This window comes from Ornithorhynchus anatinus, chromosome X5 (genome assembly GCF_004115215.2).
Source record: "Ornithorhynchus anatinus isolate Pmale09 chromosome X5, mOrnAna1.pri.v4, whole genome shotgun sequence".
In the NCBI taxonomy this organism is placed as follows: Eukaryota; Metazoa; Chordata; class Mammalia; order Monotremata; family Ornithorhynchidae; genus Ornithorhynchus; species Ornithorhynchus anatinus.
Genome location: NC_041753.1, coordinates 24500988 through 24521964, shown reverse-complemented (window position 1 = coordinate 24521964; position 20977 = coordinate 24500988). Strand labels below are relative to the sequence as shown.

At 51.5% G+C, this 20977-nt stretch overlaps 1 non-coding gene and 1 pseudogene across 1 annotated transcript; one reads left to right on the top strand and one right to left on the bottom strand.

Moving 5' to 3' along the window:
* Nucleotides 1–4395: 4395 nt before the first annotated feature.
* Nucleotides 4396–20977, bottom strand: part of LOC100089950 — a 77773-nt pseudogene continuing 61191 nt past the window's right edge.
* On the top strand, nucleotides 18205–18342 carry LOC114808248. Its single transcript, XR_003756095.1, has one exon. It is a non-coding gene; the product is annotated as a small nucleolar RNA SNORA7 (small nucleolar RNA).

Here is a 20977-nt window from a genome sequence, read left to right as displayed (position 1 = left end):
CGGCCTCCCCCGGGCCTCGATCTCCCTCCCTCTCCACATAGGCCAGACCACCACTCCTCCCCCCTTCTTCAAAGCATTACTAAGGTCACAACCCCGCCAAGAGGCCTTCTCCTATTAAACCCTCTTTCCCCCCACCCCTGCATTCTCCCTTCTAATACTACTACTACTACTACTAATGTCGTTATTTATTAAGAGCTTACTATGTGCCAAGTACAGTTCTAAGCGCCGGGGTAGATACAAGATCATCAGGTGGTCCCATGTAGGGCTCACAGACTTCATCCCCATTTTACTGATGAGGTAACTGAGGCACAGAGAAGTTAAGTGGCTTGCCCAAGGTCACACGGCTGACACTCATCAGAGCTGGGATTAGAACCCATGACCTCTGACTCCCAAGCCTGGGCTCTTTCCACTGAGCCACCTTCTGCATCGCCTACACCCTTTGGATATTCGCTCTTTTCCCTACAGCATTTATATGCCTACCTGTAAACTATGCACTCTGTGTACAGAAATGTGGTGGGTGGGTGTGAGCACAGATGGGGTAGTTAATAATAATAGCAATAAAGATAATAATAATAACTGTGGTGCTTGTGCCAGACACTGTACTAAGCACTGGGATAGATACAAACAAATAGGGTTGGATAGGTCTGACAGTCAATATTTCCAGCCATTCAAGAAACCAACAATTTAAGCAAAATGGCTTCAGGCAGTGGAATGGATGTATTTAGCAAAGACCAGGTTTCCAATTGTGGCCGAGAGCTGAGAACCTTAGTTTGTGGAGCAGGGGATCGATTTACAGGGGGAGACACCTCCAGGAAGAGCGGGAGGCTGAGGCAGGGGACCACCATATGCCTTATTGAAGGCACATCTCTTCCAAGAAGCCTTCCTTGATTGCCCCCTTTTTATTAAGCCCCTCTTTCCTCTTCTCCCACACCTTTCTGCCTCACCCTGAGTTGCTTCCTTTATTCATCCCGCCCCACAGCCCCACAGCACTTATATCTGTAATTTTATTTATATTAATGTCTGTCTTTCTAGACTGTAAGCCTGCTGTGGGCAGAGAATGTGTTTAGTTTTATTGTACTCTCCAAAGCGCTTAGTTCAGTACTCTGCACACAGTGAGCACTCAATAAATATGATTGAATGAACTGAATAAAGCGTGGCACCATGTGAACCTCCGTTCAACTTCCTCTCCTCCTCATTATCCCCCATTCCCAGCACTCATGTCTCTGCTGAAACAAAAGAAGCACAAACCTGGTGAGCTGGTGGTGTTGGCCACCACAGGGAGAATTGGTAGAATGTTCCCTGCCCCTAACGAGCAAGAGTCTAGAGGCTTGAGATCAGGAAGGGCTGGAATCTCTGCCAGGGGAAGACCCCAGGTGAAACCAATTGTAGAAATCTACAGGGCCTGTCGGGGAAGGCAATGACTGCTACCAAATCAGGACCAGAAGGCTTTTCAAATGGCCTGCCTCAGCATTTTTTGGGTAGCCCAGTGGGTCTCAGGGAATGAGAGAGAGATAGAGCCAACTGAAGGTTGTCAGGAGAACTCCAGGGATCAGAAGTCATTGACTAGGGAAGCAGCATGGCCTCATGGAAAGAGCCCTGGCCTGGGAGTCAGAGGACCTGGGTTCTAATCCCACCTCTGCCACTTGCTTGCTATGTGACTGTAAGCAAGTCACTTGATTTCTCTGGGCCTTGGTTTCCTCTTGTGTAAAATGGGAATTCAATCCCTTTTCTCCTTTTTTTATGGTATTTGTGAAGCATTATGTGCGAGGCACTGTACCTGGGATAGATTCAATCTAATCAGGTTTACACAATCCATGTCCCCCATGGGACTCACAATCAATCCCCATTTTACAGATGAGGCAACCGAGGCACAGAGAAGTAGAGTGACTTACCCAAGGTCACACAGCAGAGAGGTGGCACAGCTGGAACTAGAACCCAGCCCCAGGTCCTTCTGACTTCACGGCCCATGATCTATCCACTAGGCCATGCCGCTTACTGTGAGCCCCACGCAGGACAGAGACTTTGTCCGACCTGATTATCCTGTATCTACCTCATTGATTATTATAGTGCTTGGCACACAGTAAGCTCTTAGTGGTATTTTCTTATTACCTGGAATTCCCAACCCCAGCACTGTACTCTGATAGGAAACCCTGAAGCAGAGGGTCTTCCCTGCCTACTCAGGGTCAGAAGCCTTTCTGGTTAGGCTGACGCCAGGTCAGTTAGAGCTAGTAGACTGTAAGCTCACTGTGGGCAGGGATTGTGTCTGTTCTATTGTACTCTCCCAAGTGCTTAAGACAGTGCTCTGCACACAGCAAATGCTGAATACATGTGATGAATTGGCAATAGGGGGTGTTGGGGTCTCTAGGACCCTGGTGCAGTATCTGTGAGATGGGATGAAGAGAGGGGCTGCGCACTGCCACCCCCTAACACCAGGCGGGACTCAAGAAGGGAGCTCTGAATGAAGGACAGCTGTAGAAATGGTTTATTGTTGGTTTTTGCAGGCTCTGGTCTTTCCTTAGACAATCAAGGAATTTGGGGTTTCTCAGCAGCCACTCTTTTATCAAAAGAAAATACGCATCAACCATCTCCCTGAAACATCTCTGGCCCCATGGCCCTCGTGGGGATTGGGGGTTGGGAGGGCATGCGGGGGGAAGGCGGGGTGGAGGAGAGCAGAGGCCTCTCAGGCCCCTTCCCCAGGCCTGCTTGGGAGCAAGAAGTAGTTAGGGCCTCTGTGCATGGAGCCTAGACAACAGGGCATAAGGGTCTGGGGTCAGTGCTGGGGGATGTCCAGATGGGGTGTGGGTCCAGAACGGGTGAGAATATTGGGATACCCCCCCACTGTAATGACAGGAGCTCCCCCTGCCCCCCAGAGCCTCAGGACCTGCTCTCTCTCCCTCTATGACTCCCGACCCCAGAGACAGAGGTTATGCCCAGCTACCACCATCCAGTGGGGAGGGGGTCCAGATGCCACTGGCCCTTCCCTCTGAGCAACCAGCCTCAGGGTCCTGACTTGGAGGCCCTGGGACAGTAACTGGCTGGTGGGGAAACATTTGACACCAAGTCCCCTGGCCCACCCTGGGCTGGCCATTGAGAGACAACCCCCTCCCCCTCCGCAACCCAGTCCTGGCTTCTGTGATTCTCCATCTCCTCTAGCCTCTACACCACCCCCATTAACTCCAATCCTGGGTTTTGTTGGACCCTAGCCTGTCTGCCTGTCTTCTCTTCCCCACTGGGATGATCCCCAAAATTTAAAGTACCACCTGGGGAGGGGCTGCAGCCCCTGGAGACTTCAACCGCCTCCCCTCCGCTGTAGCCCCTGAGAGAAGAAGTCCATGACAAAGCCAAACTCAACTCATAGGGCTTCTCCATCCACTCTCCAAAATACCTGGGTGAGGGGGTGGGGGGCACAGTCAGCAGCTCCCAGTCTTCCCTCTCCTTAAGGGACAGACAGTGCCTGGACTAAGTCTTCCCAAAGCTGAGGGAGCGTAGAATCTGACCCTGTCAGAGGAGAGGAAATCCCTCCCCCTGCTGTGGGCACTGGCACTTGCCACCCCAAACCCATTCCTGCCTAAGGCAGAGGGTGCTTGGTCTAGGTGTACAGGAAATGCCACCCCACGGTTAGTGACCGGGCAGAGAGGCCCCTGAGGAGGGGACTAGCCGGGCAGGTTTGAGGGCCCGGAGCTGAAGACTGAAGGTGGAAAGAGAGGTGTGAGGAAAACCCCAGATCTGCAGCAGGGAGCAGACCTCTGGAGCCAAAAGGCCTGCCTGTCTCTTGGGGGCAGAGGGTCGGGGCTCTCTCCAGCAGACTGGCCACGCTCCAGCAGGCTGGCCAACACTGGCACACACCCAGATCTGTCTGTTCATCTGTGCCTCGGGTACCAGGTTTGTGCCAGCCTTGGCGTGGTTGAAGCCTGACCAGTGCAGTCATGACAGCCCAAACTAGGGAAGCCCAACTCCTGGCCAGAGTCGAGGGGGTGGTTGTTCTGCTGGGCCTGGAAACTTCTGGCAGTGGGACTTTAACAATTCGGGGTGACCTTCAGCTCATACCTGCTCTAGGGGAAGTGGGACCCCGACTTCGATACTGGGGAAGGAGGGTGGCAGGGGAAGGGAAGAATCCCGGAGTCCAACCCCCAAGCAGCCCAAGCCGCTCCAGGTTGACAACGGGTATGGCCGCAGGCGTGGTGGCCTGATGACCAGATCCCTGTGGGTCCGGAAGCCTGGGCCTTTGAGGGTCCGGTGGAATCCTAGGGACCTGCTGGGGCCGGCCAGGGCTGGGCTTCCCTGCCTGGCAGTGCCCACAACTCTCAGAGGTGCCATGCCCGGGCTGGAGGCAGGAAGACCCTGGGGGCCAGGGAGGCCAGGGTACTGCTAAACTGGGCCAGCACATGTTCACTCCTAGTGCTCTGCATCCATGGCATCTAGGTACTTGGCTTTGATGATTCTGGGCAGCAGATTGTACCTGGGGGAGACACAGACAGTTGAGGGGGAGTCACAGGTGGGGTGGCAGAGCTGAGGGGGGAGACCAACAGTTAAGGGAGACCCATTTGGGAGGGGGAGACCCTGCTGAACCCCACTGTTCTCCCCCCGATAATAATAATTATGGTATTTGTTAAGCGCTTACTACATGCCAGGCACTGTACTAAGTGCTGGGGTGGGTACAAGCAAATTGGGTTGGACACAGTCCCTGTCCCACGTGGGGCTCACAATCTCAAACCCCACTTTACAGATGAGGCAACTGAGGACCAGAGAAGTGAAGTGACTTGCCCAAGTTCACATAGCCAACAAGTGGCGGAGCTGGGATTAGAATCCATGACCTTCTGACTCAGAAGCCCATGCTCTCCACTGTGCCATGCTGCTTCTGACAAGGCCGGGGGGCAGGGGGAGCCCCTGGAGGTTTTCAAACATCATCAACAAGACTCCATCTTCCTCTAGACTGTAGGCTCATTATGGGCAGGGAATGTGTCTGCTATATTGTAATACTGTACTCTTCCAGGCACTTAGAATAGTGCTCTGCACTCAGTAAAAGCTCAATAAATACAATTGACCGACTGTGGGCCCGAGTTCCCAATTCCAGTCTGACCTCATTCATTCATTCGTATTTATTGAGCACTTATTGTGTGCAGAGCAGCCTACATTTCCCATGCAGTCTCTAAACTATAAGCTCGTTGTGGGCTGGGAATGTGTCTTTTTATTGTTGTATTGTACTCTCCCAAGCACTTTGTACAGTGCTCTGCACATAATAAGTACTCAATAAATAAAATTGAATAAATGACTGAAAGCAATAGGCCCAAAGACTCTCCGCACCCCAGGGAGAGATCGGAGGGTGCCCCGGTAAGGCGGAAGAGGTCGGAGTGGGCACCTGAAGGGGATCATGGCGATCATGATGAGGGGGAAGATCATCTTCATGTAGGGCAGCGGAGACATGCCAAACACACAGAGGAGCAGCAGCTGGAGCACCTGCAGCCCGGTGAAGTAGTGGATGGTTGGCTGGGGCACCCGCGTATGTAATGGGTCCGGGGGTGGGCCTTCTGCAGAGAGATACAGTGGGGGGCCACCAGGTGGGCACGAGTCGGCCTTACCAGACCTCAGCCCGGCCCCGGGGGCGGGGGCTCAAGGGGATTGCGGTCAGCATCCCCCTCCACCACCCAACAAGGCCAGGGCGGGGGGACCGGGAGACGGGGGCGGGAGGGGGCCGGGCACCTGTTCCTTGAGCAGGAGGGCGACCCGCTCGAACAACTGGTTGCTGTCGATGGAGGTGAGGGCGATGTAGAGGAACAGGCCATAGAGCACGGGTTTTGGGATCCACTGCAGCGGGAAGGGCAGCAGCAGGAGGGACAACACCACCAAGACGTTGGCCACCAGGGTGGTCAGTCGAGTCTCCTTCACACTCGCAAATCTGGGGAAAGGGGCAGGGAGGTCTGGCCTGGCCAATCCATCTTCATCTTCACAGCCCTCCTCAAATCTGGCAATGTCTCTCTCCTACTTCAAAGCCTTACTGAAGGCCCATCTCCTCCAAGAGGCTTTGCCTGACTAAGCCCCACCTTTCCTCTTCTCCCACTCCCTTCTGCATCACCCCGACTTGCTCCCTTGATTCATCCCCTCTCCCAGCCCCACAGCACTTATGTCTAGATCTGCCATTTATTGATTTCTGCTAATGTCTGTTTCCCCCTCTAGACTCTAAGTTCTTTGTGGGTAGGGAATGTGCCTGCTATATTGTTCTATTGTATTCTCCCAAGCGCTTAGTACAGTGCTCTACAGCCAGTAAGCGCTGAATAAATATGATTGAATGAATGAATGAGGGGGCTGTTGCCCCGTAACATTCCCCCGCCAATCTGCCTGCCCAGGCCTCGTTGGGGAGGCTGGTGTTGTGGTAGAGAGGGGCTGGGGGTAGCGATAAGGGTTGGGGGAGGGATGGGGGCACTCACGTCTCATAGATGTGCCCGTTCTCCACATGTTCCTCCCCGAAGGCCAGGGCTCGGACGTGCATGGGGGAGTGAGGGTAGGCAGCGTGGATCCATGGCAGCCCGTACAGGGACAGCCTGTGTTGATCAGAGCCACCAGCAGCAGCTCCCAGTGGTAGGCTGTGCCCTTCACCAACCTGTGGTATGGACCACAGACATCCAGAGACCCCCAAAACACACTCACAAACACACACACACACACACACACACAAACATACACACAAACTCGCTCTACAAGCCATGCATGAAGCAGTGGGGCCTAGTGGCAAGAGCCCGGGCCTGGGAATCAGAGGACCTGGGTTCTAATCCAGGCTCTCCCTCCCTGTGTCTGCTGGGTGGTCTTGGGCAAGTCCCTTCACCTCTCTGGGCCTCAGTTACCTTCTCTGTAAAATGGGGATTAAATCCTACTCCCCACTACTTAGACTGTGAGCCCCCTTTGGGGCGGGGGTGCGGTACCTCTGTCCAACCTGATTAACTTTTAAGTGCGCCAGTGCTTGGAACAGTGCTTGGCTGATAGAAACCTATACTTAACACCTTAACACCTATACTCATACTAATATCACCAATGATTATGATAATACAAGGAAGGACTGAGCTGAACCCCACTCTCCCTTAATAAATGAGGAGGCACATCAGAAAGGGAGAGTGCTGCCCAGGGTCCCACTGCCTCTGCCTCTCAGGCTCAGTCCCCAACTTATTTTATTTTTTTAATGGTATTTGTTAGGCACTTACTATGTGCCAGACACTGTACTAAGTACTGGAGTACATACAACATTGTCAGGTTGGACAGAGTCCTTATTCTGCATGGGATGACCTGTCTTAATCCCCATTTTGTAGATGAGGTAATTGAGGCACAAAGAAGTGACGGGACTCACCCAAGGTCACACAGTGGGGGATCCGGGATTAGAACCCAGGTCCTTTTGACTCCCAGGGCCTCTCCACTAGGCCGTACTGCTTTTTTAGGCCTGGGGACCCCAGTCCCTGGCACTGCCTCCTCCCGCTGGAGCAGCCTCTGACTCAATCCAAAAGATGAGGGCGGAGGGAAGTTAGGGCCGGCCTGGTCGGGTAGGAGGGGCTGGTGGGGGGAGGCCATACCTGTTCTCAGAGGCGTTGGCCAGTGACGCCACGATGGTCTGCTCAATGAAGAAGAGCATGGACAGCAAGAAGCCCAGGCCCATAGTGCTCAGGGCCGCACCAGTGGACAGCAGGTGCATTGGTGCCAGCTCAGTCAGGCTCTCGCTGGGGTTGTAGTTGAACTTGGACACTACCAGGGGGTGTAGAGGGGCTGTGAGGAGCCCATCCTGGTTCTTAACCCCATCCCCATCCTGGCTCTTGTCTCCCCCACTCCCTCATGCCCCTGGGCCCTCTTGCTCTAGTGCCAGGGGAAGGGGCAAGTACCACAGCCAAGTTGGTGCACTGAGCAGAACAAATGTCACTCTCACCCCCTGTTCACTGTGTCGTCCTCCCCCTTCTCACCTGGACTGAGCCAGAAGTTCCCCCCGCCAACCGCGCCCGCCCCCACACTTCCTCCCGAGGCCGCTCACATCAGCCGGCAATGTGGTTCCTGTCTCAATCATCGGGGTGAAGGAAATCCTGATCTGCACATCCAAGCCCCATCCAGACACTCCCACTTCTCGCCCCCCGTCTGCCGGACATCTGCAGCATGGATGGGATGACTTATCCGGCCCAGATCAGACTTAGGCCAGGGCCCAGAAGGTGGGCCCTGAACCCGGGCAGCCGGGGAAGAGGCCTCAGCTTGGCGGAGGTGCCCTTGGCCAGAGTGGGGTGGGTGGGCAATACCACAGGGCACCCACGGGGTGCGCTCACTCTCTATCTCATAGAAGAAATAGGAGCCCATGAGGGACAAGGTGAGCACTGAGATGGGCAGCGCACAGCTGGACAGGATGTCCTGAACGTAGGAGTGAAGGTAGCAGCTGCGGAGGGCAAGCACAGCGGGAACGCTTTCCTTCTGAAGCTGAGCACTACTTCTGCCGGGGAGCCAGCCTGGATTGACCCTCGGCCTGACTCCAGTCACTCCAATTGTGTGTGTGTGTGTGTGTGTCCCCGTCCTTACTTACCCATCAGACCTTTGAAGGCAGGGACTGTATCTCCTCCCTCTGCCTCTCCCTGAACATCCAGGTGTGTGTGGGAGGGACTGGGGGGGATGGGGAGGGGCCTTCCCCACATGCAGACCATCCACCCTCCATCCCCCCCATCCCTTCCCTTGCTCCTGGGCCCCATGCACTGTCTGGCTGGGACCTGCTCAGCTGCTACGGGTCTTCTGCCCGTTCACCTCTTCTTGAACTGGTAGAGGGTGTGGTCCAGCCAGAGGGTCCCCAGCATAAGCATGAGGCTCAGCATGGATGTCTCCTGACTGTAGTGTCCCAGCTCGTGCCTGCCGGTCTGGTTCTGAGGGCACAGTGAGCCGCCGACCGATGAGTTCACCAGGAGGGGTGTGTTGAGGTCGAGGCCGGGGAGGCCACGGGATGCTGCTGTCAGCCGGAGGTTGCTGCCAAAGGGCTTGTCGTAGTAATATTTCCTGAAAACTGATAGGAATTGTCGAGCAAACAACCACACATCCTATCACGGCCCAGTCTATGGACTCCATCTCTGAACCGGGTGCAGGTGGTCCTCCTGGACCCTCGACCCCGCAGTCGGGGGGTGGACTGTCCGCCAACCCCCCCGCCCTTCATCCCCGACTCTCTGGCCCATTTGGTGCCCAGCTTTCTGACGGAATCGTTCCGTGTGCTCGCTCTCCGCCACAACGAGAGCATTTCCTGCTGCTTGTTGGTTCTAGACCTACTACTATCCAGCTACGACTGGGGGTCCCCAACTTGCTGGGGTTGGTTGGGGTAAAAACAATGCTGGGTCCCCCTCTTCACACCCTTCCTGGATCTGTAAACTCTACTTTTATGCCCTCGCAGACTGCAGAATCCTGGCCCCTTCAGGTCATCTCTCTGTCTACTCACCTGGCCACTCTGGCTGCCCTTTCTGTCCCATCTTCTGGTTGCCTTAGACATAGTCACCAAAATTGTATGCAGAGGCTCGGGGATGATCACCCAATGGTTTTATAGAACAGCTTCCAGAGATACACAGACATGTAGAGCCACATGAGTGTGCCCGCGCGCACATAGACACGAATACACCCTCATGATCACACAGCACAAATAATCAATCAATCGCTAGGTGTTATTTATTGAGCCCTCACTATGTGCAAAGCCCTGTACTAAGTGATTGGGAGAGAATAATAAAATAACTAGAGAAGCAGCATGGCTCAGTGGAAAGAGCTCGGGCTTGGGAGTCAGAGGTCTTGGGTTCTAATCCCAGCTCCACCACTTGTCGGCTGTGTGACTTTGGGAAAGTCATTTAACTTCTCTGTGTCTCAGTTGCCTCATCTGTAAAATGGGGATTAAGACTGTGAGCCCCTCGTGGGACAACCTGATTGCTTTTTATCTTCCCTTGCACTTAGAACAGTGCCTGGCGTATAGTAAGTGCTTAACAAATACCATCATTACTTATTATTAAGTAGACGATCCCTGCCCTCAGGGAACTCAAAGTCTAGTAGGAGATACAGGCATTACAATGAACTATGGGTAGGAGAAGCAATCGAGTAGAAGTCAGATTCTCAACACACACACACACACCCATGCCCATGTACATACACACAAACACACACTCTCTGTCACTCACTCACATACCCCAACCTCCACAGTGCACATGGGTTCATTGCTAAGGACTCAGTGAGCCAGGCAGGTCCTCAAATCTTCATGTCTCCGAGGGGCCTGAACCCCACATTCATGATGTCAAACCCAGTGGGCCCATCTGGGTGCCCACCTCAGCCTGGCCCCAGCAGGAACCCAGTTCTTCCTGGGACTCCGTATATGGAATCAGGGAGGGAAGGGAACTTGGGTGGGAGGGGGAGATGTTCAACGCCATTCATTGGCCCAGCTGGATCAGGGCTGGGGAGGGGGCCGGGGTGGGGCTGAAGCAGATTTGGGTGTCAAAGATGGGGCGGAGCTGAGAGCCTTTGGTTCAAGTGAGATGACTTTCCTCACCTTGACTACATTCCCCTCGATAATAATAATGATGATGATAAATGTAGTATTTGTTAAGTGCTTACCATGTGCCAGACTCTGTATTAAGCGCTGGGGTGGAAGCGCTGGGTCGGGTTGGACCTAATCGCTGTCCCACGTGGGGTTCACAGTCTCAATCCCCATTTTACAGATGATGTAACTGAGGCCCAGAGAAGGGACTTGAGCCTGGTCACCGAGCAGATAGGTGTCGGAGGCAGGATTAGAACACATGACCTTCTGACTCCCAGGCTCGTGCTCTAGACACCATGCCGTGCTGTTTTGATGCCAGCCAGAGCCAGAGGCTGGGAGGGGGCCTGGAACCTGGAACCTGGAAAGGGAAGGGTTCAGGGGCAAAGGCTGGGGGGCCAAACCTGAAATGAGAGGGTTCGGGGCCAGCCCTGGAAGGCAAAGGCAGGGGTGCCCAACCTGAAACGAGAAAGGTTCAAGGCCAGGCCTTGAAGGCAAAGGTCGGGGGGGAACAAACCTGGAAAGAGAAGGGTTTGGTGCCAGGCCTGGGAGGCAAAGGCAGTGGAAACAAATCTGGAAAGAGAAGGGTTCGGGGCCAGGCTTGGAAGGCGAAGGCAGTGGGGGCCCAACCTGGAACGAGAAGACTTGGGGGCCAGACCGGGAAGGCAAAAGCCAGGGGCCAAACATGGAGTGCGAATGCTTTGGGGCCAGGCTGGGAAAGCAAAAGCTGGGGGGCCAATCATGGAACGAGAAGCCTTCGGGGCCAGGCTGGGAAGGCAAAGGCAGGGAGCCCAACCTGGAACAAGAAGGGTTCGGGGCCAGGCCTGGAGGCAAAAGCTGGTGGGCCAAACCTGGAATTTAGGTTAGGGGCCAAACCTGCAAGGCAAAGGTTGTGGGGCCCAAACTGGAACTAAAACGTTTCAGGGCCAAAGCTGAAAGGCAAAGTCTGATGTGGCAAACCTGCAAGGCAAAGGCTATGGAGCCCAAATTGGAACCAAAAGGGTTCAGGGCCAAACCTGCAAGGCAAAGGCTGCAGAGCCCAAAGTGTAACAAAAAGGGTTGTGAGCCAAACCTGCAAGGCAAAGACTGCAGGGCCCAAAATGAAACAAAAAGAGTTCGGGGGAAACCTGCAAGGAAATCTCTGAGGGGAGAAAAACTGGAACTTAAGGATTCTGGGCCAAACCTGTAAGGCAAAGGCTGCTGGGCCCAAACCTGAACGAAAAGGGTTCAGGGCCCAACCTGCAAAGCAAAGGCTGTGGCGCCTAAACTGGAACGAAAAGGGTTTGGAGCCCAACTTGCAAGGCAAAGTCTGAGGGACCCAAACTGGGAGCGAAAGGGTTAGGGGCCAAGCCTGCAAGGCAAAGACTGTGGGGCCCAAACCTAAAAGAAAAGGGTTCGGGGCCAAACCTGAATGGGAAACACTAGGGGGACTAAACTGGAACCAAAAGTGTTCGGGGCCAAACCTGCAAGGCAAACTCTGGGGTAACCAAACTATAACCAAAAGGGTACGGGGCCAAAGGTGCAAGGCAAAGGGTGCGGGACCCAAACTGAAACGAAAAAGGTTCGGTGACAAACCTGCAAGGCAAACTCTGCAGGGGCTAAACTGGAACAAAGGGTAGGGAGCCCAACCTACAAGGCAAAGACTGCAGGGTCCAAACCTGAAGGAAAAGGGTTCGGGTCAAACCTGCAAGGCAAACTCTAAGGGTCCAAAACTGGAAACAAAAGGATTCGGGGCCAAAGCTGAAAGGCAAATGCTGAGGGGCCCAAAGTGGAACCAAAAGGGTTCGGGGCCAAACCTGCAAGGCAAAGGATCGGGGGAGGGCAAACCTGCAAGGCAAACTCTAGGGGGCCCAACTGTAACATAAGGGTTCGGGGCCACATCTGTAAGGCAAAGGCTGCGGGACCCAAAGGGGAACCAAAAGTGTTCCGGGCTTAACCTGCAAGGCAAAGGCTGTGGGGCCCAAACTGGAAGGAAAAGCGTTCGGGGCCAAACCTGCAAGGCAAAGGCTGCTTGGCCCAAACAGGAACGAGAAGGGTTTGAGGCCAAACCTGCAAGGCAAAGACTATGGGGCCCAAACCTAAAGGAAAAGGGATTGGGGACAAACCTGCAAGGAAAAGACTGCCTGGTGAAAACAGGAACGAGAAGTGGTTGGGGCCCAACCTGCAAAGCAAAGCCTGTGGGGCCTAAACTGGAATGAAAAGTGTTTGGGGCCAAGCCTGCAAGGCAAAGGCTGCTTGGCCCAAACTAGGAAGAGAGGGTTTTGGGGCCCAAACTGCAAGACAAAGTCTGAGGGGCCCAAACTGGAATGAAAAGGGTTCAGGCCCAAACTTGCAAGGCAAAGGCTGTGGGGCCCAAACCTGAACGAAAAGGGTTTGGTGCCCAACCTGCAATACAAAGGCTGCAGGGCCCAAACCTGAACTAAAAGGATTTGGGCCAAACCTGCAAAGCAAACTCTAAGGGGCCCAAACTGGAACCAAAAAGGGTTTTGGGCCACACCTGCCTTGCAAACTCTTGGGGGCCCAAACTGGAACCAAAAGGGTTCATGGGCAAGCCTTCTAAACAAACTCCAGGGGGACCAAAATGGTACCAAAAGGGTTCAGGGACAAACCTGCAAGACTAAGGTTGCGGGACCCAAACTGAAACAAAATGGGTTCAGGGCCAATCCTGCAAGGCAAACTCTTGTGGGACCAAATTGGAACAAAAATGGTTGGAGGCCATAACTGTGATGCAAAGGCTGCGGTGCCCAAACCCGAACAAAAAGCCTTCGGGCCCAGACCTGCAAGGCAAACTCTAGCGGGCCCAACTAGAAATAGAAGTGTTCAGGGCCAAACCTGCAAGGCAAAGGCTGAGGGACCCAAACTGGGACAAAAAGGGTTGGGGGCCAAACCTGCAAGGCAAAGGTGGTGGGGGCCCAAACCTCAACAAAACAGATTCGGGGCTAAACCTGCAAGGCAAACTCCATGGTGCCCAAACTGGAAAAAAAAGGGTTCAGGACCAAACCAGCTAGGCAAAGGCTGTGGGGCCCAAACTGGAACCAAAAGGGTTTGAGTCTGAACCTGCAAGGCAAAGGCTGCGGGGCTCAAACTTTAACCAAAAAGGTTGGGGGCCAAACCTGCAAGGCAAAGAATGGGGGGGAACAAGCCTGCAAGGCAAAGGCTGCAGGGCCCAAACTGGGATGAAAAGGGTTTGGGGCCAAACCTGCAAGGTAAAGGCTGTGGACCCCAAACCTGAATGAAAAGGGTTTGGGGACAAACCCGCATGGAAACTCTAGGGGCCCAAACTGGAACCAAAAGTGTTTGGGGCCAAACCTACAAGGCAAAGGCTGCGGGGCCTAAACTGGAACCAAAACGGTTCAGCGCCGAACCTGCCAGGCAAAATCTGGGGGGCGGAACTGGAACAAAAAGAGTTGAGGGCCAAACCTGCAAGACAAAGGCTGCAGGGCCCAAACCTGAACAAAACAGGTTCAGGGACAAACCTGCAAGACAAACTCTACGGTGCCCAAACTGGAACCAAATCTGCAAGGCAAACTCTAGTGGGCCCAAATTGAAATCCAAAAGGGTTTCAGGCCAAATCTGCAAGACAAAGGCTGTGGAACACAAACTGGAAGCAAAAGGGTTTGGGGCTGAACCTGCAAGTCAAAAGCTGCGGGGCCCAAAGTGGAAGGGAAAGGGTTCGGGGCCAAACCTGCAAGGCAAAGGCTGCAGGGCCCAAAGTGGAAGGAAAAGGGTTTGAGGCCAAACCTGCAAGGCAAAGGATGCAGGGCCCGAACCTGAATGAAAAGTGTTCGGGGCCAAACCAGCAAGGCAAACTCTAGGGGTCCCAAACTGGAACCAAAAGGATTTGGGACATTAAATTGCAGTGTAAACTCTGGTGGGGTCAAGCTGGTATCAAAGGGGTTCAGGTCCAGACCTTCAAGTCAAAGCCTGCAGGACCCAAACTGAAATGAAAAGGTTTCAGGGTCAAACCTGCAAGGCAAAGACTGTGGAGATCAAACTGGAACCAAAAGGGTCCCGGGCCCAATCTGCAAGGCAAAGGCTGCAGGACCCAAACTGGAAAGAAAGGGGGGCTTGGGTCCCAACCTGCATGGCAAAGTCTGTGGGGCCCAAACTGGAACAAAAAGGGTTCGGGGCCAAACCTGCAATTCAAGACTGCGGGGCCCAAACTGGAACAAAAAGTGTTCGGGGCCAAACCTGCAGGGCAAACTCCAGGTGGCCCAAACTGGAAAGAGAAGGGTTTGGGGTCCAACCTGCAAGGCAAAGTATGGGGGATCCAAAGTGGAATGAAAAGGGTTTGGGGCCAAACCTGCTAGGAAAGGCTGTGGGGTTCAAACTGGAACCAAAAGGATTTGTGGCCAAACCTGCAAGGCAAGGGCAGCGGGACCCAAACTGGAACCAAAAGGTTTCGGGGCCAAAGCTGCAAGGCAAAGGCTGCGGGGCCCAAACTGAAACAAAAAGGGTTCGGGGGAAACCTGCAAGGCAAATTCTGAGGGGTCCAAACTGGAACTTTAAGGATTGGGTGCCAGACCTATAAGGTAAAGGCTGAGGAGTACAAACCTGAATGAAAAGTTTTCAGGACCAAACCTTCCAGGTAAATCTAGGGGGCCCAAACCAGAATGGAAAGAGTTTGGGGCCCAACCTGTAAGGCAAAGGCTGTGGGGCCCAAAGTGGAACCAAAGGGGTTCAGTGCCAAACCTGCAAAGCAAAGGCTGGTTGGGGGCAAACCTGCAAAGCAGAGGCTGCAGGGCCCAAACTTTAACCAAAAGGGTTTGGGGCCAAAGCTGCAAGGCAAAGGTTGTGGGCCCCAAACCTGAACGAAAAGTCTTCGGGGCCAAACCTATGCCAAAGCAAAGGCTGGGTGGGCAATTCTGGAATGCAAAGGAGGAGGGCCCCAGACTGGAACCAAAAGGGTTTGGGCCCAAACCTGCAAGACAAAGGCTGAGGGGCCCAAACTGGAACGGAAAGGGTTCTGGGCGAAACATGCAAGGCATAGGATGCAGGGCCCAAACTGGAAAGAGAAGGATTCGGGGCCTAACCTGCAAGTCAAAGGCTGCAGTGCCCAAACTGGAACCAATAGGGTTTGGGGCCAAACCTGCAAGGCATACTTCTCTTCTCCATCTGTGCTCACTCCCTTGGATAACTCATTCACTCTCATGGCTTCAACTACCACTTCAAATCTATATCTCCAGCCCTGATTTCTCTCCCTCAGTCCTCAGTCGAAGGGACAGGTGAGAGAGAGGCACAGTGAGAAGGTTAGTGTCAGAGAACTGGAGTGTGTGGGCTGGGATGTGGAAGGAGAGAAGGGAGGTGAGGTAAGAAGCGGCAAGGTGATGGGGAGCTCTGAAGCCAATAATGAGGAGTTTTGGTTTGATTTGGAGGTAGACAACCACTAGAGATTTTTTGGGGTGGGGGGGATCACATACCCAGAACATTTCTGTAGAAAGATAATCCAGGCAGCAGAGTGAAGTATGGACTTAAGTGGGGAGAGGTAGGAGGTTGGGAGGTCAGAAAGGAGGCTGAGGAGGTTGGGAGGTCAGAAAGGAGGCTGATGAGGTTGGGAGGTCAGAAAGGAGGCTGATGCAGTAATCCATTTGGGATAAGATGAGTGATTGTATTAATGTGGTAGCGGTTTGGACGGAGAGGAGAGGGCGGTTCTTGGTGATGGTCACCCACTCCCTTCTGCATCACCCTACCTTGCTCCCTTTGTTCTTCCCCCTTCCAGCCCCACAGCACTTATGATCATATCTGTAATTTATTTATATTAATGTCTGTCTCCCCACCTCTAGACTGGAAGCTCATTATGGACAAGAAATTGATGGTTCATCGTATTATATGCTCCAAAGCTCTTAGTACAGTGCTCTGCACACAGTAAGCGCTCAAAAAATACGATTGAATGAATGAATGAGTGGGAGAAGAGGAAATGAGGGCTTAGTCGGGGAATGTCTCTTGGAGGAGTTGTGATTTTAATGAGGCTTTGAAGGAGAGAATGATTGTCAGATATTAAGGGTGATATTAAGATATTAAGGTGCTCCAGGCCAGAGGCAGGACCTGAGCAAAGGGTTGGGAACAAGAATGACGAGATCGAGGTACAGTGAGTGGGTTGGCATTATAGGAGCGAGATGTGTGGGCTGGGTTGTAGTAGGAAATCAGAGAGGTAAGATAGTAATTGCATTTATTAAGCGCTGACTGTGTGCAGAGCACTGTAGTATGCACTGGGGGAGAATATATGGGTGGGAATTAGACACATTTCCAGCCCCGAGGGAGCAAGGTGATCGAGTCCTTTAAAGCTGATGGTAAGGAGCTGTTTGTTGTGAGGCGGATGGGCAACCACTGGAGTTCCTTGAGGAGTGGGGAAACAAGGACTGAATGGTTTTGTAGAATAAAGATCCGGGCAGTAGAGTGAAGTATAGATTGGAGTAGGGAGAGCCTGGAGGCAGGGAGGTCAGCATGGTGGTGCTTGAATTTCACTGTTTTCAGACAACATGTGGTTTGAATTTAGTTTGCAATGGTTTACAAATAGTCTACTTACCATTAATAATAATAATAACAATAATGATGGCATTTGTTAAGAGCTTACTAGGTGCCAGGCCCTGTACTAAGTGCTGGGGTGGATACAAGCAAATTGGATTGGACACAGTCCCTGTCCCTTGTGGGGCTCATAGTCTCAATCCCCATTTTACAGATGAGATAAATGAGGCTCAGAGAAGTGAAGTGACTTACCCAAGGTCACACAGCAGACAAGTGGTGGAGTCCGGATTCGAACCCAAGACTTTCTGACTCCCAAGCCCGTGCTCGATCCACTACGCCATGCATTAGTTCCCTATACAATGTTAGTGAACCGATACAATGTTTCTCAACAAAATGTGACTCCGACTGAAAATGTTTTTCTGTGTTACGGCCAATCTGTGGCCCATTTTAAAACTACAGTCTACTGTTTTTCCAGTACCGTTCTTCTATGTAAAGAGTCTCGGGAGATGCCTACATTTAAGGGGTGAGGAACATCAGCAAAGATTCCCCCTCTAGACTGTAAGCTCCTTGTTGGCAGGGAACTTGTCCATCAACCCTACTATATAGTACTATCCGTAGTGCTTAATTAGTATAGTGCGCTATAATGACTGTAAGCTCATTGTGGGCAGGGAATGTGTTGGTTTATTGCTGTATTTTCCCAAAAGCTTAGTACAGTGCTTTGCACACAGTAAGCTCTCAATAAATACAATTGGATGAATGGGTTAACGCCATCAGAAAGCTTTAACAGTGTGGTCCAGTCAATCAATGATATTTATTGAATGCTTGTTCTGTGCAGAACACTACATTAAGCACTTGGAAGAGTACAGTAAAGTAGATGCAGAGTTTAATAATAAATAATAATAATGATGGCATTTGTTAAGCACTTACTATGGGCGAAGCACTGTTCTAAGTGCTGGGGAGGATACAAGGTGATGAGGTTGTCTCACGTAGGGCTCACAGTCTTATTGCCCATTTTACAGATGGGGTAACTGAGGCACAGAGAAATTAAGTGACTTGCCCAAAGTCATACCGCTGACCAGTGGCAGAGCTGGGAAAAGAGCATGGGGCTCGAAGGAAGGTTATCTGGGTTCTAGTTCCGGCTCTGCCATTGATCTACTATACAACTTTGGGCAACTCACTTAACCTCTCTGTGCCTCAGTTGCCTCATTTGAAAAATGGGGATAATAATACCCAGGTCACCCCTCTCAGGGTCACACCTGGAGAGTATCCAGTACTCTACCAGTTTCGACCTCGGGAGGGAGAGTCAAGCAGAGGCATAACCATTCCATTCCTAGCTTGGGCAGTGGCTAGCGAGTGGAAGGCAATCTGCTACTAGTCAAAACTTACCTATGCTGGGCACAGTGGCAGGGAAGAGAGTCGAGGGCAGAGACTCATGTTTACTGCGTGGAAGGAGGCAGTGGTAAGCCACTTTTGTATTTTGACCAAGAAAACTCTATGGATATACTACCAGAATGATTGCAGATGGAGGTGGGGCGTTCTGGGAGAGATGTGTCCATGGCGTCGCTAATGGTCGGAGATGACTCGAAGGCATATGCCAATACCCAGCTCACCTTACAGGAATTCTGTGAGACTAAAATAAGATCAATGAGTCAAACAATCAATTGTATTTATTAAGTGCTTACTGAAAATACTGAAATTACTAAAAATTTCAGTTTTGTTCACATTTTAAGTCCTTATCATCCTGATTCAACACTTGCCTAGTTTCTCCAGAGACACCTGGAAGTAATAGTTGTGAAAGCTGGGATCTGACACAGCACATCCCCTACCCCACTCTCTCCCCAGCAAGATCTTTCTGCCAGACAGGATCAACTCCACCATCTCCAACCCAGTGGTAATTTGTTATTCTTTCTTTATTCATCTCATCCCTGGGCCTTCCATATAGGGCCATGCTGAGTTCAGTGTGTCATACGCATTCACTTGTATGTCATATGCATTCACTTGTATGTCATGTGCTCATTTGTATATATTATTTATTACTCTATTTTTTTTGTTAATGAGGTGTACATCCCCTTGATTCTATTTATCGTGATAATGTTGTCTTGTTTTTGTTTCGGTCTTTTTTGCTCTGCCATCTGTCTCCCCCGATTAGACTGTGAGCCTGTCATTGGGCAGGGATTGTCTCCATCTGTTGGCGAATTGTACATTCCAAGCGTTTAGTACAGTGCTCTGCACATAATAAGCGCTCAATAAATACTATTGAATGAATGAATATTCTCATAGAGCGACCCCCCCCCATTATTACATTCTTCTTTTAGCACTGGTTTATGCTAGTGCTATTGAATTTTCAGGCCGGTATTTCCCACATCATGTGAAGTCACTCATTCTGGGAAGCGAAGTTAGATCAGCTTAGCACTGTCTTGCCAAAAAAAAGGGCACTTGGCTTTGATGGACTTCCCTAATGAGGTGTTTCAGGCAGTTGGAGAAGAAACGGTTAAAGTCCTTACCGAATTATGCCAATAGGTATGGCTAACTACTCCAAGGCCTGCTGATTGGAAGAAATTAGTTTGTGTTCCAATACCGAAGAAAGGAGATACAACTAAATGCGACAACTATCGAATAATTTCCTCGATCTCACACCCCAACAAGGCATTGCTAAAAATCACACAGGATAAAATTAAGACCTACATGGAACATGAATTGCCCTATGTTCAAGCAGGATTCCTGAAAGGACGAGGGATGTGAGATGTTATTGCTGATGTATGGTGGATAATTGAAAGAACAAGAGACTATCAAAAGGAAGTCAGCATGTGCTTTATTGATTATAGCAAGGTCTTTGACTGCTTGGATCATGCGAAGCTCTGGGGCACATTAAGGAAAATGGGAATGCCGGACCATTTAATTGCATTAATGAGGAACCTGTATGTTGGACAGGAGGCTACAGTAAGAACAGAATATGGAGAAACTGATTGGCTTCCCATTAGCAAGGGTGTAAGACAAGGATGTATCCTACTGCCTCATCTGTCCATCCTTTATGCCAAATGCATAATGAGAGAAGCTGGATTGGAGGAAGATGAATGGGGAGTAAATATTGGAGGAAGGAATATAAACAACCTTCATTATGCTAATGACACTGCCTTACTAGCAGAAAGTGAAAAAGATTCCTAGGGCTTATTATTAAAAGTCAAAGAGTGGAGCAAAAGGATGGACCTGCATTTGAATGTCAAGAAAACAAAGATCATGACAATGGGAAGTTTTAACACATTTCTAGTGGATGGAGAGACGACTGAAGTAGTTGACAATTTTTCTCTCCTGGGATTGATAATCAATAACAAAGGAACTAGTTGTCAAGAAGTACACCGAAGATTAATGTCAGGAAGATTTGTTATGAAAAGCCTGGAAAAAATCATGAAATGTGTTGATGTAAATTTCTGTAAAAATACAAATTGCCAATTCTATGTATTTTCAGTGACACTATATGGATCCGAAAACCGGAGAGTGAAAAAACAGGATAGAAAGAGTATTGATTCTTTGTTCCTCCCCCACCCTCACCCTCAACGATCTGGCCACCTGCTTCACTACAAAAATTAACACCATCAGGTCTGAGCTCCCCAAAGTCACCCCTCCCCCTTCTCCATCCCCCTGAATCTCGACCCCTCCTCTACTTTCCCATCCTTTCCAGCAGTATCCTCAGAGGAGATCTCCTCCCTCCTTTCAAGTGCCACCCCTCCACCTGTGCTTCTGACCCCATTCCCTCTCACCCTATAAAAACTCTCCCCCTTCTCTCCTCCCCTCCTTCTCCTCCGCTCATTCTCCAACGGCTTCTTCCCCTCTGCCTTCAAGCATGCCCATGTCTCCCCCATCCTAAAAAAAACCCTCCCTTGACCCCACTTCCCCCTCCAGTTATCGCCCCACCTCCCTCCTACCCTTCCTTTCCAATCTGACTTTCGTCCCCTCCACTCCATGGAAACTGCCCTCTCAAAGGTCACCAATGATCTCCTTCTTGCCAAATCC